The sequence below is a fragment of the Pantherophis guttatus genome, chromosome 9, assembly GCF_059756535.1.
Source record: "Pantherophis guttatus breed Tessera chromosome 9, ASM5975653v1, whole genome shotgun sequence".
Lineage (NCBI taxonomy): Eukaryota > Metazoa > Chordata > Lepidosauria > Squamata > Colubridae > Pantherophis > Pantherophis guttatus.
In genome coordinates this window covers 3,497,328-3,524,402 of record NC_142071.1, presented here as the reverse complement: position 1 = coordinate 3,524,402, position 27,075 = coordinate 3,497,328, and the positions used below count along the sequence as shown (strand labels likewise).

General features: G+C 46.8%; 1 protein-coding gene across 1 annotated transcript in view; it reads right to left on the bottom strand.

Moving 5' to 3' along the window:
* The window catches only part of SEMA4C (semaphorin 4C), a 103,977-nt gene extending 77,675 nt beyond the window's left edge, over positions 1-26,302 (bottom strand). The window contains exon 1 of the mRNA XM_034435217.3: positions 25,379-26,302. The gene's annotated coding sequence lies outside the window, so the exon portion shown is untranslated. The remainder of the gene's footprint in view (positions 1-25,378) is intronic.
* Between the last annotated feature and the right edge of the window lie 773 nt (positions 26,303-27,075).

The window sequence follows — 27,075 nt, the reverse complement described above, 5'->3', positions numbered from 1 at the left end:
GTCTTTTTTTTTTTTTGGAAAAAACCAGCAAATTTCTCTCTTCGGAATCTTTTGCCAACTCAAAAGGGCTGAGATTTTCATGGCTTGGAAAAAGTGCATTTGGTTTCCAAGCTGGAGATGGACTTTTTTTTGGACAGGGTGGAGGGGAAACTTTCCAAAACACTCACTGTCCCCTTGAAAGCTTTGTAGCAGGAACTTTTCCAGGCCAAAGGCCACCCTCCCCGAAAAGGGCGAGTCCGTGACGAAAACACTGGGTGAGGCCAAAACAAAAACAGCAAACATGGAGCAAATATTCTTCCTTAATTTAACCGATACGCCTACTGAATTCCAATTTAATTTAGCTCAATCCAGCTGATAGGACCCAGCATCTGCAAAATAATTTGCTCCATCCAGGATATTATTTTATTATTATTTTTTTTGCTCCTTTTCTCGATTCCCATTCAGCTTTGTTGTTTATCTCTGTTTCTTTCGTGTTGTTTTTTGTGTGGGTTTGTTTGTTTTTTTGCATTGTTCTTTGTTTTGAAATGTTTGTAACAATTGTGAAGCCAGGAAGCAACTGAACAAATGTCTCACTTAACAACAAACATTTTAGGGCTCAATTGTGGCCATACGTCAAGGACGATCTGGAGTTTTTTGCACCTTTGTTTTCCTCCATCTCTTTGCTCACTAAGGAAGTTGGAACTTTTCTATAAGGTGCAAATGAAACAAGGAAGCAGAAGGAAGAATCAGCTTCACATCCTGGCTGGCCAGCTTTTGAAAAATATCAGCAGGAGGAAGCAAAGGGCTAGGCGAGACAGATCAGTGGCCCTACCCCGTGATTTATAGATTGGGGCGCTGCCGCTCCTCCTCCCATAAGATTCTCCACGTACACCAGTGAGCCACTGACCCTGTCACCTCTGTAGTATGATATGAATTATCTCTCCCTCTTCGTCCCATCAGGCTTCCTTCGCTGGCCTCCTTCTAAGATGACCAGAGTCAGAGAGTTACCTGCTCGCTTGGTCCCATTTACAAGCCATTTCTCTGTGTCAAGAGGCCCCAATCCTAGACATGGAAGCCGCAAGAGGGACTCTTCCGTTTTTGGCTGAAATTTGAGCTCTTTGCCAACTGCACATGGATTGCAAAGAGGCAAAACAAAAAAGATTTTATACTTGTTGTTATTAGAAGTCGTGTCCGACCCATCACGACCCCATGGACAATGTTCCTCCAGGCCTTCCTGTCCTCTACCATCCTCTGGAGTCCATTGAAGCTCATGCCGACTGCTTCAGTGACTCCATCCAGCCACCTCCTTCTCTGCCGTCCCCTTCTTCTTTTGCCCTCAATCTTTCCCAGCATGAGGCTCTTAAGTCAATCCAGATATGTATATTCACACATCACCTGATTTACTTATTTAAGAGAACATTGTTATGTGTGATGGGACCAATCTGGTACAATTTTCCAGCGTGAAAACTGGTTTGCATTTTGTTGTTGTTAGTTGTGAAGTCGTGTCCGACCCATCGTGACCCCATGGACAATGTTTCTCCAGGCCTTCCTGTCCTCTACCATCCTCTGGAGTCCATTTAAGCTCACGCCAACTGCTTCAATGACTCCATCCAGCCACTTCGTTCTCTGCCGTCCATCTTCTTCTTTTGTCCTCCGTCGTTCCCAGCATTAGGCTCTTCTCCAGGGAGTCCTTCCTTCTCATTAGGTGGCTAAAGTATTTCAGTTTCCTCTTCAGGATCTGGCCTTCTCAAGAGCAGTCATGGTTGATCTCCTCTAGGACTGACCGGTTGGATCGCCTTGCAGTCCAAGGGCCTCGCAGGAGTCTTCTCCAGCACCAGAGTTCAAAGGCCTCCATTCTTTGGCGCTCAGCCTTCCTTAGGGTCCAACTTTCACAGCCATCCATTGCAACTGGGAAAATCGTAGCCTTGACTATACGCGCTTTTGTTGGCAGGGTGATGTCTCTGCTTTTTAGCATGCTGTCTAGATTTGCCATAGCTTTGCTCCCCAGCAGCAATGTAAATATAAGTTTTATACTTAGAGAAGAAAAACCAAATGTGCAGGTATAGAATTGGGGGAACCTGGCTCAATAGCAGCAAGGAAGGGATGTAGGAGTCATAGTAGACAACTCCTATTAGCAGGATCTAGAAGAGGAATCTAGGAGTCATAGTAGAGAACTGCTTAAATTTGAGCCAGCAGCGTGTGCAGCTACCAAAACAGCCAGTGGTGAAATCCAACTTTTTTTTACTATCGGTACTGTGGGCTGGGCTTGGCTTGGTGGGCGTGGCTTGGTGGGTGTGGCAGGAGAAGGATACTGCAAAATCCCCATTCCCTCCCCACTCCTGGGGGAAGGATATTGCAAAATCTCCACTCCCACCCCACTCTGGGGCCAGCCAGAGGTGGTATTTGCCCGTTCCCCAAACCACTCAAAATTTCCGCTACCGGTTCTCCAGAACCTGTCAGAACCTGCTGGATTTCAGCCCTGAAAAGAGCCAACACAGTTCTGGGCTGCATTAACAGAGGGATAGAATCAAGATCACATGAAGTGTTAATACCACTTTTATCATGCCTTGGTAAAGCCACATTTGGAATATTACACCCAGTTTGAGTCACCACAATATATTTAAAAAAAGATGTTGAGACTCTAGAAAGAGCACAGAGAAGAGCAACCAAGATGATTTTGACCTTTGACAGGACCTTGACAGAATAACAAAGTTGGAAGGGACAAAGCAGGAAGCTAAAACGTATGGAAAAAGTTTGCTGGAATTGGGTATGACTAGTCTAATGAAAGGAAGGACTAGGGGTGACATGATAGCAATATTTGAGGGGCCACCACAAAGAAGAGAGGGTCAAGCTATTTTCCAAAGCACCAGAAGGCAGGACAAGATGGAACGGATGGAAACTAATCAAGGAGAGAAGCAACCTAGAACTAAGGAGAAATTTCCTGACGGTGGGAACAATTCATCAGTGGAACAACTTTTCTCCAGAAGTTGTGAATGCTCCCATCACCGGAGGTTTTTAAGAAGAGATTTGCCTAGAATGGCACAGGGTCTTCTTCTGCTTGAGCAGAGGGTTGGACTAGAAGACCTCCGAGGTCCCTGCCAACTCTGTTATTCTGTCAAGATGGCCCTCAAGAGCCAAAGCCAAAATTTCACTCGTCTTCATTACAAAGGCAATTCAAATACTACCGTTGATCTAGGAGGTGGCTCAGTGACTAAGACACTGAGCTTGTCGTTCAGAAAGGGCGGACGTTTGGCGGTTCAAATCCCTAGTATAGGTCTCCTGAGTGAGCAAGGGGGTTGGACTAGATGACCTCCAAGGTCCTTTCCAACTCTGTTACTGTTATCTGTTTTATACAGTATGAAAAACCTTTCTGTTCTGCCCCAGCTCCAGATTCCCAAGGATTGTGACACACACCAACGGTCCTTCTCAAAGTTATAACGTACCAAGAATAAACAAAGTCCGGCAAAGGTTGGCAACCAGCCCAGAAGACAAGATACGATAAGACACTCACTCTCCAAAACGCTCTGTAATAATTACACGTTGTTTCCAGCAAGAAATTACTAACTGCGTATGACTTAAATAGGCTAAGGGAGTGGCCAATTATCCTCAAACCTTACTCTCGAGGAGATCTCCTCCTCCTGAGTAGCCACTCCTGCCTTTTGGCAGCCCTGCGTGCTCGAGCAATGAGGAGAGGCTCCTCCACTTCGCTCTCTCCACTTGAAGGAGCCTCTGGAGGTTCTGAAGGCCCTGGCTGAGTCTCTGCCTCTGGCACCACATCCTCTTCAGCCTCCTCGCTGTCCGACGCGAACGCCGGCTGCTGGTGCGACCCCACACCAGCCTCCTCGTCGTCGGGATCAGCCACGATCCGCGCAGGCCACTGGCGGGCCACAACACTTTCTCCCTGATGGATATCCCTTCCAAGTTTCCAACAAGGGAGAGGTTCCTTGGTTTTATTATCAGATCCACTTTTGAAGCCCAAGCTAAGGAACAGCCCTTTTGCCCATGGGGTAAAGCAAATCCTATTTTCACGGCAATTACCACCTAGGATGCATATATATTTATAATTAAAATAAATCCATTCTCATAAAACAAAGCCTTTCCATTCGGGACTTCAAGTGCTTATTTAACCACAGACCTATACAAATCACAGACCCTTTGAGTAGAATGACCATTAATTTATTTATTTTATTTATTTATTAATTTAATTTGTATACCGCCCTTCTCCCAGAAGGGACTCAGGGCGGTGAACAGCCAAAATTAAAAAACATACAAATACAAAAGTTAAGATAATTAAAAAAGAATTAAATCATTAGCTTCCCAATTTAAAACCCCCAAATCCATAAAATTTAAAATCCCAATTAAAAACCATTTAGGCTAGGCCGGGGGTGGGGGTGGGGGCGTTAATGAAAGAATGAATGAAAGGAGAATGAAAGGACAAACTTGAGAAAATCAGAAAGAGGTTCCTCTTGAGATTAAAAGGAACCTAATTGTGTTTTTATCACTTTGCTTTACCAAGGAAAAATTCAAGAAAAGCTTCAAAAACGCACATGCTAATTAAACAAAAAAAAAAAAAGAGAGAGAGAGAGGCTAAAATCAAAGGCTATTTTTAAAAGACCATTCCATTTCCATTTTTTTTTTTTTCAAAAGACCAGGCATTAAGTGGTACCATTTGTACGGTAAAAGTTTTAAGGACCAAAATAAAGGACAAAGGAGGTTTTTTTTTGGTTTTGTTTTGTTTTTTAAAGGACATCTTTCTAGCTAAAGGAAATCTAAAAGACAGCTTTTTAAAAGAAAGGCCTGTTTCTTTTGTGTAAAGCAGTGCTTTGCACAAATTGTTCGGAGAATCCAGTTTGGCCTTTGCAAATATTCTCTGATGGAGCCACTGGGATGCCTTTGGCTCCCACCAGACCAGGAGTCTGCAACCTTAAACACTCAAAGAGCCATTTGGATTCTGTTTCCCACAGAAAAGAAAACACCGGGAGCCACAAAACCCTTCCCGTGCCTGCCTATTTCTTGAGTGGCCACAAAACTAGCATATGTAGTCGAATTCAACGTTCTCTTTTCTTCTGAAACTTTTCTTTTCTTGGATTTATCCATGGTTGGCCTACCGGGGGTTGAAAAGCTCAATAAATCACGTGCCGCACATTGGCAGCTGTGACGCATATTTTGAGTGACAGGGAGCCGCAGCAGAGGGGTGAAAGAGCCACATGCAGCTCCAGAGCTGCAGGTTGCTGACTCCTGCACCAGACTCAGGGTGGATAAAAATCAATGGTTTTTTTAAAAAAATCGAAAAAAATCAGATTTTTTTTAATTTAAATCGGATTTTTTTTTATTTTTATCGAATTTATATTATGATGGTTATTAGTTTGTGTGTTAACATATACTATTAATTTTTCTTTGGTGTTGCACTATTTGTAAACGTCATCCTGACAAGGCACTGTTGTTTTTCAAAAAAATAAATTAAGAAAAAAAAAAAAAGATGCACACAGAAACACCGGGGAAGAGCCTTGGTGGCGCAGCAGACTAAAGTGCTGTTAAGTCGCACCAGCTGCCTGCAATTACTGCAAGTTCGAATCTCACCAGGCTCAAGGTTGACTCAGCCTTCCATCCTTTCGAGGTAGGTAAAATGAGGACCCGGATTCTGGGGGCAATAAACTGACTTTGTATAAAAAAGAACACCGCTTGGGGGGGGGGCAAAACCCCTACTAAGCAGGTATATACAAAAGTATGAAGGCTATTGCTTAACGCATTGTAAGCCGCCCTGAGTCTCTGGAGAAGGGCGGCATATAAATTGAACCAATAAATTGGACTGATAAATAGTGACTTTTCTGAGTTCCCTGGGAATACTTTCTCCCTACCCTTCTTGACATGCTTTTCAAAACTTATTTCCATTTCCAAAAAACGTAATTAAATGGGAGTGAATGCGATGCCCCCCCCCGGAGGCATTCATAGAAAATAAAAAATAATGGGCAGAGTTGGGGAGGGAAGCCGCAGCCCAGAGCTGTTTGCAATTTGTCGTCCCCCCCACCCGCCTTAAAGAAAGGAGACAGCCAAAGGAGAGGCTGCAGAGAGAGAGGGAGGGAGGGGGAGCTTCTCCCCACAAGGGCCATTGGACTGAAGTACTCTCGACTCGGTTTTCCAACCTGACATGCACCTACTCGCCCCAAAAGAGAGCGGGACCGAACTTGCACGGGCTATTCCACACGGGGCCTCCCACTTTCCTCTAAAAAAAACCCGGGTCCTCCGTGGATGTAATTACGATGATTTACTTTTCCATAATTCTTTTTTTTTTTTTTTTTAAGAGTTTGGAATGGGCTCCTGCACATTGAGTCCTTGGCCAAGCTTTGCGAAGGAAGGTTTTGCAAAAAAAAAAAAAACAACAACGAAAAAAACCTGCAAATGAGGCATTAGGGCAGAGACATGGAGCAGAAAGCTGGCTTTTAATTTTAACTTTAATTAAGCTGAAATCTGGGTGCGGAAACTTAGCCAGCGAGCCAAGCCTTTCTGGAGGCAGGCGTTTCGGTAGCCTCTTGCAAAGTGGTGGAAAGGGGAAAAAAATTTCAATTGGCTTTGAAGGGCAGGTACCCTGTTTCCCCGAAAATAAGACCTCCCCTGATAATAAACCCAATTGGGCTTTTTTTTTTTTGGTACAAGGTGTTTTCATAAAAGGGTATTTAAAGACCTGTGTTCTGATAGACGAGCACAACTCAAAATCATCGGACGAGGTCTCCTCGAATGGTGATGAAACGTTTGCAGCTAAACTGCCAAGCTCAGAGCTCAAACCAACAGCCTAATTTAGGAAATCACCAAGGCTTGAAATTGCCAATATATATATATATCTGCCTCTTCTGTCTGGATGGAGTCTATCCGCTGAGCCTGGAGGGGTCTTTGGGACAAGGCAGGTGTTCAACAGAACCTTGAATCTTTCAGCAAGTTCACCGGCTGGAGCCAGCCTGAAATTTGTCTATCAACCTCAGGTGTACAGATAAACAACCCCCCCTCCCTTTTTCTTCTTTTACTATTTTGGCAAGCCGCCTGCAAGCAGGAGCCAGACAGGTTGGGCCTGTTTTCTCTTGGCTGGCTGGCAGCACCCAAGCCCTTGCAACTAGTTGTAAACAGTCCCCTGCCCCAAGGAACAGAATCTACACATGGGGCGGCCAGGGGAAGCCTTCTCGGTATTTTCTACAGGAAGAGAGAGAGAGAGAGAGAGAGAGGAAGAGATTGAGAGAGAGGGAGAGAGGGAGGGGAGAGGGAGGGAGGGAGAGAGGGAAGGAGAAAGTTTGAGAGAAAGAGATTGAGAGAGGAAGAGTGGGAGAGGGAGAGGAAGAGAGAGAGAGGAAGAGATTGAGAGAGAGGAAGAGAGGGAGAGAGGGAGGGGAGAGGGAGGGAGGGAGGGAGAAAGAGTTTGAGAGAGAGAGAAAAAAAGAGATTGAGAGAGAAAGAGTGGAAGAGGAAGAGGGAGGGAGAGGGAAAGGAAGAGAGAGAGGAAGAAGAGGGAGGGAGGGAAAGAAAGAGCAAGAAAGAGGAAGAGGGAGGAAGAGGGACAGAAAGAGAGAGGAAGAGAGAGAGAGAAAGAGAGAGGGAGAGGAAGAAAGAGATGAAGAGGGAGGGAGGGGGAGAGAGAGAGAGAGAGAAAGGAAGAGAGAGAGGAAGAGGGAGAGAAAGAGAGAAAGAGAAAGAGAGAGATGAAGAGGGAGAGAAAGAAAGAGAGAGCGGAAGAGAGAGAGGGAAAGGGAGAAAGAGAGAAAGAGAGAGAGAGAAAGAGAGAGGAAGAGGGAGGAGACAGGGAGAGGGAGAAAGAGGAAAAAGACCCCAAACTTTTCTGCAGAAAAGAGAGAGAGCTTTTGGAAAAGCCAGGAACCACCTGGCTTCCACAGCTGTTCTCACCGCAAATTACAACCAGATCTCTTGGCTGGGCCGGCCAACCAGCTGACCAAATTGTGCTCCACGCTCCAAGATGGGACCCTTTCCCTTCCCCACCCAAAACGACATCCATTCGCCTTCTTTTTTGTGGTTTCCTTCCCCCCCCCCCTTTGAACTTTTAACGGCTTCCTGCTTTGCATCAAGCCCAGTGCTGAGTCAGCTCCGTGCAGGATCCAGGAGGAAGACGAGGGAGGGAGGGAGGCCAGGAAGGAACTGGATGCAATCATAATTTCCCCACCCCCAAAGCAGGAGGATTCTCCCCCTTTTTTTTTTTAACAACTGAGTTAAGATCCGTATCCTTATCTACTCCCACCTCCTGGGAACTGACTGTACTCCCCGGACAGTGAATATTACAGATCTTCCTGGATCCCCCCCACCCACCCCCAAAACAGGCAGGAAGGGAGGAGGTGGACGAAGGAAACTGGAAGGGCAGGGAGGCGAGGAGATGCATTTCTTTGCACGTCAAGAGGCCAGCTAGCGACCCGGTGTTTGGCCATCATGATAAACTGGGTTAATTTTAAAGAGGTGGCGGGGGGAAAGGGATGATGGTTAAGCATGTTGTGCGAACTCAACTAATTTGGTGAGTTTAGGGTTCGGGTGGGGTGTTACGCATTATAACAGCTAAATATATCGAGCAAAATGCTGCCTGTGTCCAAGTTATTCATGCTTAAGAAAGAGTAGAGTAGAGTAGAGTGGAATGGGAATGGGAATGGGAATGGAATGGAATTTGAATGGAATGGAATGGAAAGGAATAGGAATGGGATGGGATGGAATGGGAATGGGAATGGGAATGGAATGGAATGGAATGGAATTTGAATGGAATGGAATGGAATGGAAAGGAATAGGAATGGGATGGAATGGGAATGGAATTTGAATGGAATGGAATAGGAATGGAATGGAATGGAATTTGAATGGAATGGAATAGGAATGGGATGGAATGGGAATAGGAATAGGAATAGGAATGGAACAGAATAGGGGAGGGGAGGGGAGAAATGGAGAGTAGAGAAGGAGAGGAGGGGAAAAAGAGGAGGGGAGGGGAGGGGTGGAGTGAATGTAGAATAGAATAGAATAGAATAGAATAGAATAGAATAGAATAGAATAGAATAGAATAGAATAGAATAGAATAGAATAGAATAGAACCTGCTCACAGAAAAGTCAACCTACAGTAGTGGCCAAAATTGTGGAAACCTTTTGGCAAAAGTGTATTTTCTAAAACTAGCTAATAACACCACTTTTTTTTTTTGGAGTAGTACCATAAAATTTTATATCAATGGAAAGATAATTTAATCAAGAGTGCAATGCAATAACTTTTAGGAAGGATTTGCTATTAGAATAGCAGTTACAGTATAAAGAAAAGTGCAACACGAAAAAACCGAGATATACAAAAATGATCCCCATGTCAGTTAATACTTAGTGGAGTAACCTTTAGCATGAATGACGGCCTTACAACGTCTTCCCGTGGAGTGAACCAAGTCTTTGAGTTCGGCAGCTGTTCTAATGTGAAACCAATAATGAATGATGGCTTCTATTAACTGGGTTTTATGGCTGGGTCGCTTCTGACTAACAAGTTTCTTTAATCAGCTCCATAGATTTTCCATTGGGTGAAGGTCTGGGCTATTCCCAGGCCATTCCAGCAGTGGAATAGGATTATCTTGAAATTCCCCCCCCCCCAAAAAGTGATGTTATGAGCCATCAAACCTCAAAAATACACTTTCCCCAAGGTGAGAAGATACCCACGGATGACGACGTTATCAAGAAAATTTTGGAGTGTGCTGAAATGAGTAAATTGACATTTGAAATTAGGGAACAAGAAGATAAACAATATTATTTGATATGGGATCTATTTTATCAATGGTTAGACAAGAAAGAATGGAAATGAAATTTGAAATATGAAATGGATAAGATAATAAAACATATAAAGGGTTTTTTCCCCCCCCCTTATAGAGGACAATTTACTGTTAAATAATTGGTAAATGAGAATAATAATGTAATAAATTGTTAAATAAGAAAATGTGGGATAGAGGATTAAGCACAAAAGATTTGTAACCGATCAATACACTTTCTGTAATTGTAATGGATGATAATTGTTTTATGTTTTAAGTTTTGTTTAAAAATAAAAAAAAATTCCCCCCCCAAAAAAATACACTTTCCCCAAAAGATTTCCACAATTTTGGCCGCTACTTTTATCTGACCGTCATTTGCTAGCGTCCCAGCTGGCGTCCGACAAGCCAAGTCTATGGAGGAAGCCAGGTGCACTTAACAATCACATGATATCATGCGATTGTTAACAATTTACTTTAATAACTGCAGTGATTCACAACAACTGTGGCTAAAAAAGACCATCAAATTTAGCATGATTCACAACCTCCTAGCTTGCTTAAGCGATGGAAATGCTGACCCCCTCCACCCCCAACTGTGGTCATGTAAGTCAAGGACTACCTCCGGCCTGATTCACATCACTTGCATTTTGCATATTATATGTCCAGTAACGTAATTTCACTGTAAACAGACAGGATAGCAGAGACCCAGATTACAGTAGTGGTCAAAATTGTGGAAACCTTTTGGGAAAAGTGTATTTTGGAGGTTTGATGGCTAAAAAAAAGGAGCCTGAGTGGGGTAGGAGGCTAATGCCTCCTACTAAGGCAGCATTTAACATCCAGCTGCCTGCAATTACTGCGAGTTCAATTCTCACCAGGCTCAAGGTCGAGTCAGCCTTCCATCCTTTCTAAGGTGGGTAAAATGAGGACCCGGTTTGTGGGGCAATAAACTGACTTTGTATAAAATATACAAAAGTATGAAGACTATTGCTTAACGCATTGTAAGCCGCCCTGAGTCTCCGGAGAAGGGTGGCATATATATAAATATAAATATAAATATAAATATAAATATAAATATAAATATAAATATAAATATAAATATAAATATAAATATAAATAAATAAATAAATAAACAAACAAACAAACAAACCACTTTTCTTTTTGGAGTTTCAAGATAATCCTATTCCACTGCTGGAATGGCCTGGGAATAGCCCAGATTTTAACCCAATTGAAAATCTATGGAGCCGACTTAAAGAAACTGGTTAGTCAGAAGCGACCCAGCAATAAAACCCAGTTAATAGAAGCAACCATTCAATCTTGGTTTCATAACAGCTGCAGAACAAAAAGACTTGGTTCACTCCATGGGAAGACCTTACAAAGGCCGTAATTCATGCTAAAGGTTACCCAACTAAGTATTAACTGACATGGTGATAATTTTTGTATATCTCGTTTTTTTCTAGGGTGATCATTTTTGTATCTCATTTTCCTACGTGTTTCAGTTTTCATCTTTATACTGCAACTGCTATTCTAACAGCAAGTCCTTCATAAAAGTGATTGCATTACATTCTTCATTAAATTATCTTTCCACTGATATATAATTTTATGGTACTACTAAAAAAAAAAAAAAGTGGTGTTATTAGCTAGTTTTAGAAAATACACTTTTCCCAAAAGATTTCCACAATTTTGGCCACTGCTGTATAGTTCCCCCACTACCCACAGAAATTCCTTGGGAGATTTTGAGCCGGTCCATCTTCTCTCTCCCATCCAATTTATCTGGCAAGGTGCTTGTGAAACGGGAAAAAAAAAACAGTTGTGTTCAACTCAGTCAATCACTCAGTGACTCAAATGAGTCAATTGGATTATAACTTTGGATATAATCCACTGAAACCCCATTAGGGAAAGAGTCTGCTTTGAAATTAAAGCCATGACCAAAAGAGACCGTCCTGTCAGCAGGGGGATAATCTGGCTTAATCATTGTTTGTTTGCTGGCAGGATGCAACAGCCTCCAGCTCGCTTTACTGGAGCAGCCCATGCAGGCAAAGGAACGCATGTGAAATAGGTAGCAGTGTCCCTCCCCAAATCCACCCAGCTGTGGCCTTTGCAATGTCTGAGCGGGCCACAAATCAATCCCCCCCCATTTTCTATACATCCAGATGCTGGGCTGGAGAGATTTGGTCTGAAAGCATACAAGAACCACCGAGTTCCACCAAGTTGTCGGCTGCAGCTTCCATTGTTTTCCATTAAGGGAAACAGGAAATGTAGACTTTCTCAGGGTCTCTGGGGGAGTTCATGGCAAAGAGGTATATATATATATGGATTTCCGGAAAGGAGAAAGAGCTCAGCTACAGCATTCTGTGGGAGCTGCAAAGCCTCCCTATCAAAATCTACGTACGTAACGTGGCTGGATCTTCCCACGCACTGCTCCTTCAGAATGAGGTGCTTACAGATTTCACAGAGTTGGAAGGGATCTTGTGGGTCATCTAGTCCAACCGCTCATCCGAGCGGGAGACCCTACACCATTCCTGACAGATGGCAGCCCACTCTCTTCTTGAAAGCTTCCAGTGACGAAGCTCCCACAACTTCTGAAAGGCAACTTCTGTTCCACAGGTTGATTGTTCCATCAGAAAATGTCTCATTTCCAGATTGAATCTCTCTGACAGGATCTGGAGAACTGGTAGCAGAAATTTTGAGCAGTTCGGAAAACCGGCAAATACCACCTCTGGCTGGCCCCAGAGTGGAGTGGTAATGGGAATTTTGCAGTATCCTTCCCCCAGGAGTGGGGAGGGAATGGGGATTTTGTAATATCCTTCACCTGGAGTGGGGAGGGAATGGAGATTTTGTAGTATCCTTCCCCTGGAGTGGGGAGGGAATGGGGATTTTGTAATATCCTTCACCTGGAGTGGGGAGGGAATGGGGATTTTGCAGTATCCTTCCCCCAGGAGTGGGGAGGGAATGGGGATTTTGTAATATCCTTCCCCTGGAGTGGGGAGGGAATGGAGATTTTGTAGTATCCTTCCTCCAGGAGTGGGGAGGGAATGGGGATTTTGCAGGATCCTTCCCCTGGAGTGGGGAGGGAATGGGGATTTTGTAATATCCTTCACCTGGAGTGGGGAGGGAATGGGGATTTTGTAGTATCCTTCCCCTGGAGTGGGGAGGGAATGGAGATTTTGCAGTATCCTTCCCCTGCCATGCCTACCACACCACACCAGGCCACCAAGCCACGCCCACAGAACCGGTAGTAAAAAAATGTGGATTTCACCATTGCTCCAAATCTTTTTTTTTTCCCGGTCCCTTCACCCAACAGCAGGCAGGAACTCAATCAGAAAAGCAGTTATCAGACGCGTTAGATTACAGACCGTAGAAAAAGAGGATCTGGGCAGCGGCCGGCATTAAATCGGAGATTATCTGCCTCCGAACAATAGAACACAGGGAGTGCAAACAATTAAATCAGAATTCATTTGGAAACACCAGGCTGATTCTGCAGCAAATGCCTGAAGGGAATAAGAACTGTCATTTAGACTCAAGGCAGCGTGGGTGGCCAACGCAATTTCTGCAGGACAAAGGGCCTCCTACATTAGACAAGCTTGCCCAGAAGGCCCTCCTAAACCAGTTACTGTAATACTGGTAGTCCTTGACTTACAACCTTACGCTTTTACGCAAGAAAAACCAAAAGTACAGATACAGACTGGGTGAAACCAGGCTTAACAGCAGTAACAGTGAGAGGGATCTTGGAGTCTTAGTGGACAACCAGCTAAAGATGAGCCAGCAGCCAAAAAAGCCATTGCAATCCTAAATTGCATGAACAGAGGGATACAATCAAGATCAAGGGAGGTACTAATACCACTCTACAAAGCCCTAGTAAGACCACACCTAAAATCCTGCATCCAGTTTTGGTCACCACACTATAAAAAAGATGTTGAGACTCTAGAAAGAGTGCAGAGAAGAGCAACCAGGATGATGAGGGGACTGGAGGCTAAAACATACGACGAACGGTTGCAGAAACTGGGGATGGCTAGTCTAGTGAAGAGAAGGACCAGGGGAGACAGGAGAGCAGTCTTCCAATATTTGAGGGGCTGCCACAGAGAGGAGGAAGGGGGTCGAGCTATTTTCCAAAGCACCCGAAAGCCAGACAAGAAACAATAGATGGAAACTAATCAAGGAGATTTTCAACCTGGAAATAAGGAGGAATTTTTTGAGAGTGAGAACAATCAACCCAAGGAACAGAAGTTGCCTTCGGAAGTTGTGGGAGCTTCATCACTGGAGGCTTTCAAGAAGACACTGTCAGAAATGGTGTAGGGTCTCCTGCTTGGGCAGGGGGTTGGACTAGATGACCTACAAGGTCCCTTCCAACTCCGTTAAATCTGTTAAATCTGAACCAATGGTTTAGTGATCATTCAACGGCAATCATTCAGTTACAACGGCACTGAAAAAAGTGACTTATGACCATTTTTCATCCTTACGACCATTGCAGCTTCCCCCCCCGCCCACGGTCCCCTGATCAAAATTCAGACACTTGGCAACTGACTCGTAGTTATGACGGTTGTATTGGGGAGCCGCACAATCCCTCTTTGAGGCCTTCTGATGAGCAAAGTCGAGGAGGAAGCCAGATTTGCTCAACAACTAAGCTCTGCTAACTGAACTAACCAACTGAATTTACTCAACAGCTGTGGCAAGAAAGTTTGTAAAATGGGACAAAAGCTCACTGAACGACGGTCTCAATTTAGCTACCAAATTTTGGGGGGCTCAGTTGTGGTCGTAAATTGAGCGCTACCTGTTCGGTTCCTTCAAACCTGCGCTATGTCTTTCTTTCAGGAACTCGTCAAGGTTGCTTACATGACAACCTTGAGCGACTCGATGGTTTCATTTAAGCCCTGCACAGCAACCCTGTGAGGTAGGCTAGGCTAAAAAAGAGGTTCCACGGAGGTGGAGAAGTTTAACTTGGATCCCGCTGGTGCTAGACTGGAAAAGCTGCCAGACATCTGAAGACGGAAGGACAACCACAGCACAAGAGAAGCGCGCACTCCGCAAAGCCAGAGCTGCAAATGCTGCAACAATGCCTGCCCGACATGTGGCAGAACATTCCGTGCCCGTAGAGGCCTTACTAGCCACCTGCGGACACCACGGTGGACACCCCACAACCCCGTTAGACGTCAAGGTCCTCTTAGAACACGATAGACGGACATCACGTGTCTTTCTTAGCAACGTTGTGAATGTAAATTCACCACTTCTGACTTCCTCTGGGGTGATTTTTCAACTTCCCTCGGTAGCCTCCAGAGTCAAACTGCCTGGTAGCCCTCCCATTCAAATGCTAACAGGAGTTAGCAAAATTTTAGCAAGGGGTTCTCTGCCTGGTTGCTGGGTGGGCGTGGTCATAGTGGGCGTGGCCTAGTCAGCCTCCTGCATCACAGGTGGGTGGGTGGGTGTCTTTTGCCCTCCCCGGGCTCCGGAGGTTTTTTTTGAGCCTCCGGGAGGGTGAAAATGGCCTCCCCAGGCACCGGAGGCCTTCTGGAGGCCGGAAATGGCCCCGTTTCTGGCCTTCTCAAACTTCCAGTAGGCCCGTTTTTCATCCTCCCCGAGTCTCTGTGCGCGCCCTGCACTAACCTGCATCCAAAACGGGCCGTGTGGGGACTCCTGGGAGGGGTGGGGTGGGAGGGGATGGGCTAGCCAGGAGTGGGATTTTGAGGGTTCTCCGAACTGCACAGAATCTTAGCTAGAGGTTCTCCCGAACCCCCATTTCATTTCATTTCATTTGTATACCGCCCTACTCCCGAAGAAACAGGGCGGTAAACAGGCACAGAATAAAACACATAGAGCAGCCCCCACCCCTGGGTCTGACTCTGTTTAGCTTCCAAATCCGGAGAAATTTGGATTAGAGTTAGGGTTAACCCTAACCGCTTGCCGGAGTCTAGAAAAAGCCATTTTTGTCTGCTCAAAAGGGTTAAAACTGGTTTAACAAAAAAGGCACAGCGGATTCGGCTCTAATCTCCCAAAACTGAGATGGTTCTTTGTTTACCTGTGGCTGGGAACAAAGGAGAAAGCAGAGGGAGGAAAGGAATACCGTGAGAAGAAACCTTTGCCAGAGTATTGTAAAATCTGGAGGCAGAATACATCTGACAAAGAAAAGGGTTTTTATTCTTTCTCTCTCTCTCCAAATCCTTTGGGGGGGGGAAAGCCACGATCAAATGTCAAATAGCCAAGTGACAAGAAACCAGATGTGGGTGGCTCATCGGCCCCAAACAGGGCAGACGGACGGTGCCTTCAACCGGGTATCCCGAATAATGCAAAAAACCCTGGAAATCTTCGGATCAATGCTGAATTCTCAAGTTCCTTGCCACGAGAAGAACATCTTCGGGGCCCTATCCTAATGCAAAACACGCTTGGCGGCCCCTCCATCATGCCCTCCTGCCCAATGCAAATTTACGCTGCCGCTGGCATTACAGGTAGTCTCGATTTACGAACACAATTGGGGCCAGATTTTATTGTTGTTGTTGCTAAACAGCCAGTTTTTAAGTGAGTCATATCCAACTCAGACGACGTGGGAGCTTCATCGCTGGAAGCTTTCAAGAAAAGACTGGGCTGCCATCTGCCAGAAATGGTGCAGGGACTCCTGCTTGGGGTAGGAGGTGTGGGGGTTGGACTAGATGTCCTCCAAGGTCCCTTCCAACTCTGTTCATTTGTTCATTTTACCACCCAGTTAGCGGTTGTGAAAGGAATTGTTGCTATTAAGTGAATCATGCAGCTCCATTACAGCTGCTCATCGTTGGCCTTTTCCAGATGTGCTGGGGCTGCTACTCCAGAACTCCCAGCTTCAGGAAGTCACAGCTGGAGAAAAAAGGGCCAAGGCTGGGAAAAATACAAATTATTGGCGTGTGTGTGTGTGTGTGTGATCATCTTTTGCATTAAGGTATAGCCTTCTCTTGTTCATCTTGTTGCTATTTTGGGGGCTCCGACCTCAAGAGGGGCCAAGTTCAAGATTTAAAATCTATTTTTACAGGCGCATTACTATTTTAATTCTGGTTTGCGGAGAATGCCAGGAACCATAAAAAGGGTGATGCAATGCTTCTGATCTGTGGAGATTATAGTTTCTGTTTTATTTTGGGGGGGTTGATAGCCCCCGTTTCTTCCGGAGTCCCTTCCTTTTATGCCCACAACATCCAACCTGAACAGAAAGCTTGGATTAACTCAAAACCACCCAGGGAACTTTAGAGGTGCTGAAAGAACTGAAAGCCTGGCTCCTCGTCCCGAGCCTGGTACCCTGGGGGGATGCTTCCTGCTTTATCCGTCCACTGGAAGTTTTTAAGAAGAGATTGGACAACCATTTGTCTGAAGTGGTGTAGGGTTTCCTGCCTAGGCAGGGGGTTGGACTAGATGATCTCTAAGGTCCAACTCTGTTATTAGTCTAGTCCAGTCTAGTCCCAATTCCTCCTTCTCCTCCTCTTCCTCCCTCCCACTCTCCTTTCCTTTCCTTTCCTTTCCTTTCCTTTCCTTTCCTTTCCTTTCCTTTCCTTTCCTTTCCTTTCCTTTCCTTCCCTTCCCTTCCCTTCCCTTCCCTTCCCTTCCCTTCCCTTCCCTTCTTCTCTCCTCTCCTCTCTCCCTTCAATTCTAATTCTAATTCTAATTCTAATTCTAATTCTAATTCTAATTCTAATTCTAATTCTAATTCTAATTCTAATTCTAATTCTAATTCTAATTCTAATTCTAATTCTAATTCTAATTCTAATTCTAATTCTAATTCTAATTCTAATTCGTGTTCTGGTCTTTTGGGCTCCATTGGAGTCATAAGTTGAGGACTACCCATACAGGGCTTTTCTCTCCTGCAGGGGGTGGGGTTGGGGGTGGGGTGAGAAAGTTAGTCCCAAAGGCTAACTTGCACCTTTGTTCTCTAACAGCCTCTGAGTCACCGGCTCCAAAGGCCTAGAATCCAGGGCAGTGACCCAGCTGCCATGCTGGCACACGCCAAAACGGGGTCAAAAAGCCGACCGCAGCTCTCTTTCCTGCTAACCTGGCCGGAAAACGGGCCCAGGGCTTGGAAAGAGCCAGAGCCGGCTTTGCCTGCCCGTGTTTTGAAGTTGCAGAACCTCAACCCTGGAAGACATCACTCGGCTTCTCTGGAAGCCGCCCAGCCGCTTCGCCCCGGAGGAAAAACCGCAGAAACCCGAGATCAAAAGAGAGCTCCGGGGATCAAGGGACCGAGGCAGGCAGGATGCTGGCTTCCAGTCGAAGGAACGTGGCTGCCGTCCTCCCCGTCCCTCTGCTCCAGAGGTTGGAGGGGGGAAGCTAGTCCTGCTCCCCAAAAGAAAAAGAGGACCGAAAAACCCCCGTGTTTTCCCCCTCCATCCAGTGGTGGGTCCCTCCCGGTTCGGCCGAGCCGGTAGCAGTGACGATATGACATCACCGAACCGGTTCTCCCTCCGCGCCCTCCCACCCACATTATTCTTACCTTTTATTTGTTCCCACCCCCAATCTATTGCTGCCTCCTGAGGCCCAGCTGATGACTAGAGGCGCGGGGCTTCAAAGGGCCATCTACAGCTGATCAGTGTTAAAAGCAAACAAATGAGTCGGGTCGTAAGTGCGAGGACTGGTCGTAAGTGCGAGGACTGGTCGTAAGTGCGAGGACCTTCCAGAAATGACCCTGACCAGCTAGCCATGCCCACCTAGTCACATGACCTCCAAGCCACACCCACAAAATAAGCCACGCTCACAGAACTGGTAGTAAAAAAATTTAGAACCCACCCCTGCCTCCATCCCCATTGCACCTGGCTTGGAAAGAAGGAAAACGTTGGTGGGGAGCTGAGAGATGCAAGCGCTCCCTTCCAACAAGAAGAGCCTTGGTGGTGCAGCAGACTAAAGTGCTGTTAAGGAGCACCAGCTGCCTGCAATTACTGCGAGTTCAAATCTCACCAGGCTCAAGGTTGACTCAGCCTTCCATCCTTCCGAGGTAGGTAAAACGAGGACCCGGATTGTGGGGGCAATAAGCTGACTTCGTATAAAAAAGAACACCGCTTGGGGGGGCCAAAAGCCCTACTAAGCAGGTATATACAAAAGTATGAAGGCTATTGCTTAACGCATTGTAAGCTGCCCTGAGTCTCCGGAAAAAGGCGGCATATAAACCGAACCGATAGATAGATAGATAGATAGATAGATAGATAGATAGATAGATAGATAGATAGATAAGAATATGCATCTACTCCGCAAATGCACAACAAGTACAGTTCATGTAAATCAGGGGTCCTCAAACTTAGCAGCTTTAAGACTTGTGGATTTTAACTCCCAGAATTCTCCAGCCAGCTATGCTGGCTGGAGAATTCTGGGAGTTGAAGTCCACAAGTCTTAAAGCTGCCAAGTTTGGAGACCTCTGATGTAAGTGATGGTTAAAAGTTATAATGAAGGAAAATGGGACTTAGGACCCAAAAAGTGCTCTTTTTTTCCCAAGAGGGAACTGCACTTTCTGGGGTTTTTTTCTTTTTCTTTTGAAGACGTTTCACTTCTCACCCAAGAAGCTTCCTCCGCTCTGACTGAATGGGGGGGGAGGCGGGGGAGAAAGGGAAGGATTAAATCCTGCAAATCCTTCCGTTCCATCAAGTAGAAATCTTTCCATTTCCCCACCCATCCAGTCAAGAGCGGAAGAAGCTTCTCGGATGAGAAGCGAAATGTCTTCAAAAGAAAAAAAAACCCAGAATGAATTTTCAGAGGGGGAAAAAATTTAAGACTACAGGAACCATTTGCACCACTCAGGGGATCCTGAGAACACAAATAAACCTCCAAGGGCTTCAAGGACCCTCTAAAAGGATGCAAATGACCAGCTGTCTGCAAGGAGTATCAATCCTTCCATTCCCCGCCATCCAGTCAGAGTTGAAGAAGCTTCTCGGGTGAGAAGCGAAACGTCTTCAAAAGAAAAAAACCCACAAAGTCCAGTTGCCTCCTGAAAATTTGGGATGAACATCCTTGGAATGGTGTGGGAGTAGGAATGGACTTCCACAGGAAAAAAAAAAAACCATTGGGTTGCCAGTTTTCATTTTATGATTTATGCTTTTATCTTTCTTGGGTTTATCGCCAGCCGGAGTCGATGGGCGGCACAGAAATTTAGTAAAGAAATCAAAATAAACAAAACGCCCTTTGTTTGGTCAGGGTGACGAGTCGCCCAGAATTCTGTTTCAGAAACGCAGCCGCGTAAACCTTCTAAATAAAAAATAAATAAACGAATGCGTTGAATTATTTTTGCCGTGATGCGCGTCCTCCTATCCCCCCCCGCCAGGCCCTCCCCAGCCCCGCCTCCACGGGAGCCTGGGAAAATCCACGCAAGGCGGCATGCTCCCAATTCCTTCTACCTTCCAAGAAGATTCCTTGCCAGGCTAAGAGGAGGCAGGAATCCCGGCAGAGCAAAAGAAAGGAAGATCAGGAAGAGGGATAAGCAAAATCCGAGCGCAGAAAGGAACAGGCTGTGACACGGTTTCCCCTTTTTTCCGCCATCCTGTCTTGTATAAACACAACGCTGAGCGCTGATACGCCCGTATTAATTAATTTGAAAGCATGACCGCTCTTTGGCTCCGCTCGCCGAGTCAGTGACAGATTGGAAAACTTCCAGGAATACAGACGGAAAGGATGGGAAAATCCATTCTCTCCCCCCGCCCCCCTCTCAAAATAACATCACACGCAGCGGCTGCCCAGATCTTCATCTCTCATCTGATTTGGAATGAAAGGACGACGGAAGCAGAATAACAAGAGTCGGAAGGGACCTTGGAGGTCTTCTAGTCCAACCCCCTGCCTTGGCAGGAAATCCTACACCACTTCAGACAAATGGTTATCCAACATCTTCTTTAAAACTGCCAGTGTTGGAGCATTCATGACTTCTGGTGGCAAGCAGTTCCACTGATTAATTGTTCTGACTGTCAGGAAATTTCTCCTTAATTCTAAGTTGCTTCTCTCTTTGATTAGTTTCCACCCGTTGCTTCTTGTCCTGCCTTCAGGGGCTTTGGAGAATAGCTTGACTCCCTCTTCTTTGGGGCAGCCCCTGAGAGATTGGAAGACTGCTATCCTGTCTCCCCTAGTCCTTCTTTTCATTAAACTAGACATACCCAGTTCCTGCAACCGTTCTTCATATGTTTTAGCCTCCAATGTCCTAATTATCTTTATTGCTCTTCTCTGCACTCTTTCTAGAGTCTCCACATCTTTTTTACATGGTGGCGACCAAAACTGGATGCCGTATTCCAAGTGTGGCCTTACCAAGGCCTTATAAAGTGGTATTAACACTTCCTGTGATCTTGATTCTCTCCCTCTGTTGATGCAGCCTAGAACTGTGTTGGCTTTTTTGGCAGCTGCTGCACACAGCTGGCTCCTATTTAAATGGTTGTCCACTAGGACTCCAAGATCCCCCTCACAGTTGCCACCTGTGCATATGGTTTTTCCTTCTGGATCCAGAAGCAATCCAGAGAAATCCCTCAGCTCTAGAGTTTGCGCAGAGTTCATTTTCCCAGCCCAGCACATCTAAAGACTTCCTAGTAGAGCTCAAGATGGACATGGATCTCTTCTCCACATCCAGCAGAAGACTCAAAGGTACCCTGCCTCTCGACATGGAGGCTCCATTCTCTGCTAATAGCGAAGGACAGCTCTCCGCCGTTCCTTCCGTTTTATTTTTTTAAAAAAATAATAATAATGGAAACGACTTGTCACTCGATCCCGCAGACCAACTGTTGCCTGGTGCTTTGAAAGCTCCCATTGTCTCCTCCGAAGCCATTGCTAATGAGATTCCAACAAGCCTAAATTTAATGGGAGAGATTGTCTTCCTAGCACGCAGGCTACGAATCGTCCGCCAAAGACATTAATCTCCGATTTGGTGAATGCACTCAATTGCCCGGCTACACGACACTCCAAACCATCAACTCACCGAACCACAATCTAGCCAGCTGCCTTCACATAACCCCCACATAACATGGGGTTATGTGAACCCCATGTTAAAAGCTTTGAAGCAAGCGATCCCCAGTACATCCTCGGAGCCCATCAGGTAGTGACAGCAGTGTAGCTCCTATCAAAGGTTGGCTTGTTGAAGCATCAGTTACAAACAGCTTTGCTGGCAGATCTCCCCGTGTGCTGGCTTTTCCTTCCTCCAATAAAGGAGAATATTTGTAGCTTGGGTTTGAAATGAGGGGGAGGGGGGCTCTCTTGAGCTTGGCTGTTCTCTTGCAGGCGTTTCATGACCCAACTAGGGAACATCATCAGTGCTAGAAGAGAATGAGGTTTGTGGAGAGGAGGGAGGAGGAGAATTGTGGGGTCCCTGGTGCTCTCTGATTTTGGATATTTTCTTGCAGACGTCTCATTACCAACCTAGGGAACATCATCAGGGAGTGGGGGTTTATGGAGAGGAAGAGGAGGAGGAGGACTGAGGGCTCCTTGGTGCTCACTGAGCTTGGCTCTTTTCTTGCAGACGTTTCGACTGCAAGAAAACTGCCAAGCTCAGAGAGCACCGAGGATCTCTCCTATCCATCATCTCCTCCCCCCACTCTCTCTCCTCCTCCTCCTCGCAATCCCCTACTTCTAGCACTGATGTTACCTACTTTGGATAGTGAGATATCTAAAAGAAAACTTAATGCATTGTAAGCCGCCCTGAGTCTCCGGAGAAGGGCAGCATATAAATCTAATAAATAAATAAATAAATAAATAAATTTATTATTTATTTATTTTATTCAATTTGTATACCGCCCTTCTCCTAGTGGACTCAGGGCGGTGCACAGCCAGAACTAAAACACATACCAATACAAAATTTAAAATTATTAAAAGAATTACGTGACTTTGGCCCAAATTTAAAACAATTCAATAAAACAACCAAGCTCAGAGAGCACTAAGGATCTCTCCATCCATCCATCCATCCATCCATCCATCCATCTAATCTATCTCCTCCTCTTCCTCTACCTCCTCCTCCTCTTTTTAGCAACCTCTCTCCTCCTAGCACTGATGATGTTACCTAGTTTGGGTAATGAAAAAAAAAGTCTGCAAGAAAAGAGCCAAGCTCAGAGAACACCAAGGACCCTTCCCTTCCTTCCCACATGCCCCCCACCCCAAAGCCTGACCTGTTGATTTCCCACCCACCCCAGCTGCCTCAAATGTATGGCACAAGAGCAAAATCCAGCCGGATTATTTCAGATCAACTGGCAACTTTTTCTCTTAAGGCTCAAAAGGAACAAGTGTGTGTGTGTGTGTGTGTGTGTGTGTGTGTCCTGGCCGAGGCAACACTTTGCAACAACAACAACAAACACACAACTACACAGAATACTGGGTGTCTCCCCTGCCTTTCTACTCATGTAAACAAACTCTGGGGGAATCAATCAAATGTGTGTTTTGGAATTCCTGAACCAAAGAAGGAACTTCATAACATAAAAGCGGAGGAACCGGAGAGGTTGGGGAGGAAAAAGGAGCGGCGTGGAGGGGTGTGTAAAACCCCCCCCCGCCCCACCCCCCTACAAACAGCAAGAGCTCTTATCAGAGCTCCTTTTTTTCCCCAAAGGTTTGCAAATACCAGCTGCCCAATTCTGGAAAAATGAGCCCAATGCAAATAAATAACACAAAAAAACATCTAACAAGAATCACCTGTGGGGCAAAGGGGGGGGGGGGAAGTCAGCTTATTTGGGTTTTCTCTGAAGAAATAAAGCACCTCTCGTAACATGGCAGACCAGGAGCAAAACAACCGATTTCCAGAAAGCTTTTGAGTTCCTCTGAAAGCCACAAAGGTGTTGCTCAAAAGAAACCCTGTTGAAGGATCCTTTTGGCACTCTTCTTGGCAGATGGGGGGGGGGGAACTCCAGGAAGGGATCTGGCAGCAGATCTGCCTCCACCTCCCCACCCACCCCCACACCTGTGGAGGGGCGAGGGGCCCCAAAGCACTGGGGGTCCCAATGCTGCAACCCCAGGCACTGCCAGCCAACCACCCCCTCCAAGGCGGAGTAAACGGGCCCTTTGCCAAGTTCTTGATATGTACACATAACACACTCACACAAGGCGGGTGTCATCTCTGCAAAAGAACAGGGGCAGAAAGTCAGCTGGGAAGGAAGGTGAAACCTGATCCCGAGCAAAACAGAGCCGCCCCAACACACAGGAAGAAAAGAGAAAGCAAAAACCAGGAGGAAAAAAAGAGAGTGGGGAAGAGACACACAGAGAGAGAGAGGGAGGGAGGGAGGGGCAAAGCTGTTTTTCTAGCAAGGTAGTTCCTCTAAAACAGGGGTGCCCAACGTGGGTCCCACACCCCACAAGGAAGGGGGGGTGCAATTTGATTTTTAACAGGGGGGGGCCACTTGTTTAAACCAAGTCAATGGCCTTTTTTAGGCTTCCTCCGCGTTGAGTAGGGAGTTCACTTTTTGAATATGTGGGAGGGGGAGTAGGCGGTGGTCAGCATCCGGATTTTAGAGATACTTGGGGGGGGGCATGTGGCCCAAAAAAGGTTGGGGAGCTCTAAAAGGACCAACATTACACACAGACCGTGCAAGCCCCCTCCTCAAAAAAAAAACCCCCCTCCAAATGCCAACCCCAACTGCCCAGAAAGGGGGGGGGAGTGCGTGGAAAGGGCGCGGGGTTGCAATCCCACCCACCCACTCACCCGCGGAGGCTGAGTTGTGCGCCCACCGCCCGTGGCAAAGAAGAAGCCGATCCGCTTCTCTTTTGGCCGGAGAGACCCCCGGTTCGCGACTCGCCTGCTTTTTCTCTCTTTCTTTCTTTCTTTTTCTCTCTTTCTTTCTTTCTTTCTTTTTCTCTTTCTTTCTTTCGGGCCAAGCTCCGAAGCTGGACAGCAGCGCCCCGGAGCTCCCCCGCAGGAGAGGCGGCGGGGATGGAGAAGCCCCCCCACCCAAAGCCCGCAAAAGAAATACTAAATAAGCCCCCTTCTCCACCCCCCCCCACCCCCCAGGCGAAGACACCCACCGCCCCCACCGCCAACGAGAGCCAAGCTGGGCGAAGAGACCCCCACTGGGGCTTTTGGGGAGGGGGGAGGCAGAATGGATGGGGAGGAGGACCCTCTGGGCTCAGCCTCCCTCCGGAGGGGCTCGGTTCCCTTTGTCTCTCTCGCTCCTTCGCTTCCTTCTCTCTCTCTCTCTCTCTCCCCCCCCTCAAACAACAGCCCAGCCCGGTAATTAATTTCCAATCAGCGGGTGGAGGGGAGGGGGTTGCATGGAAAGAAGGGTGGGGGGGGAGAAGGGACGCCCCTCTCTCCCAAATAGGGGAGGGGGCGTCGATCCCACGCGTGGCCGAGGCCAAAAGCGGGGGAGGGGGCGCTGCCACCTGATTGGGGGGGAGGGAGGAGAGAGAGAGAGAGATGGGGAGGGGTCTCTCCCTCCTTCCCTCCCTCCAGGAAACTCCCCTGGAGTTGCCAAAGCCGGAATGGTGGGGAGGGGGCGCTCTCAGAGGAAACCCCCCTCCTTTTTTTTTTCTTTCTTTCTTTCTTCCTCCGGGGTGGTGGTGGGGGGGGGAAGGCTCTGCTTTCATTCCCTGCATCCCCCTCCCCACTCGGGATTCCCAGCCACCTGGGGAAAAGTGGGGGGGTCTGGCCGGTCCTGGGGGGGGGTCTGGCCGGACAAAGCGAGAACAATAACCCCTCGTTGGCTTCTCCTCCTCCTCCTCCTCCTCCTCCTTTTTTCCCCCTTCCCCAAACCTGGGCAGCTCCGGACGGGTTGACTTACCTCTTTCTCGGGGAGCCTTTGGGGGTTCCTTTGCTTTCGGCTCTTCCCAGCTCCGAGAGAGAAAGAAGGAAGCAGGGAAGGAAGGAAGGAAGGAAGGAAGGAGGGAGCGTGGAAGGAGGAGGAAAGGATGGATGGAAGGAAGAAGGAAGGACGGACGGACGGGCGAGCAATCACATCCCAAGCGGACGCGAAGGACCCCCACTCCCGCGGCTTGGACCGGGGCGAAGTTGGCCGAGCGGCTGCCGATGGTGCTCCTGGCGCGGCCGGGGCTGCTGCTGCTGCTGCTTCTCTCCCTGCCTCTCGCGTTCTCTTTCCTCTCCGCTGCGCTGCGCTGCGTTGCGCTTGGCTGGGCGAGCGCCTCCCCTGCCTTCTCCTTCCCTCCTCCTCCCCTCGGCCGCCCCTTTTTGCTTTTTTCTCCCCTCCTTTCCTTGACGTCAAAGCCGGGCCAGGGCTGGAAGGAGGCTGGAGCAGAGAAGCCCGGCAGATTTCAGCCCGCTGGAGTCCCGTCCCCTCCCCAATTCGGAGGAGGGGGGGCGCGCCTGGACCCCTTTCCTCCCCCCACCCCTGGGTGGAGACCCTCCCCTGCCTCCCCTCCTCCCCTCTAGGCGCTGGAGCAGGGATTTGGGGGGGTGGGCTAGCTGGAGCATCCTTCCCCCCCCTTTTTTTTTTCTCGTGGCCGGGTCCCGGAGGGGCAGAACAAAGCCGCCTTCCTCCTGCCATCCATCCAGACGTTACTTACGAACCTCCGGTTGAAAGCGCTGCCCTCTGTCGGGCTGAACGGCACCGCTTGGCTTGCCTAGTTGGGACCCCCCTCCCTACCCCCTACCCCGGTCCGGCTTTTTTTGTGTTTTTTTTTTGGGGCGGGGGACGGCTCCGGAGAAAAAGGGAAATGGAGCTCTCCCCTTGTCACCCCCAACGGCGTTTACACGTGCCGTGAGACGTTGGCGCCGCTGGGAATTCCAAAGGTGCTTTCCCCCACGCACCTACCCAAGAGGCAACTGGACTTTCTGGGATTTTTTTTCTTTTTCTTTGAAGAGGTTTCGCTTCTCGGAAGATTCAGGATACTTTTATGATATGGAATCAATTCTACTATCGGTTAGAAAAGAGAGATAAATAAGTAAATGAATAATTAGGTATAAAAATGCTATCATTAGAATATTTTGTTAGTGATGAATTGTTTTTTTCTTTGAAGACCTTTTGCTTCTCAGAAGATTTAGAAGACTTAAGATATGGAATCAATTCTACGATTGGTTAGAAAAGAGAGATAAATAAGTAAATGAATAGTTAGGTATAAAAATGGTATAATTAGAATATTTTGTTAGTGATTGTTTTTTTCTTTGAAGACGTTTCGCTTCTCAGAAGATTCAGAAGACTTTTAAGATATGGAATCAATTCTACTATCGATTAGAAAAGAGAGATAAATAAGTAAATAAATAGTTAGGTATAAAAATGCTATAATTAAGAATATTTTGTTGGTGATGAATTGTTTTTTTCTTTGAAGACCTTTCGCTTCTCAGAAGATTCAGAAGACTTTTAAGATATGGAATCAATTCTACTATCGGTTAGAAAAGAGAGATAAATAAGTAAACGAATAGTTAGGTATAAAAATGCTATAATTAGAGTATTATGTTAGTGATGAATTGTTGTAATTGATTCGATGAGAACGAAGACAGAAGCAACAAAAAGAAGAATGCTTG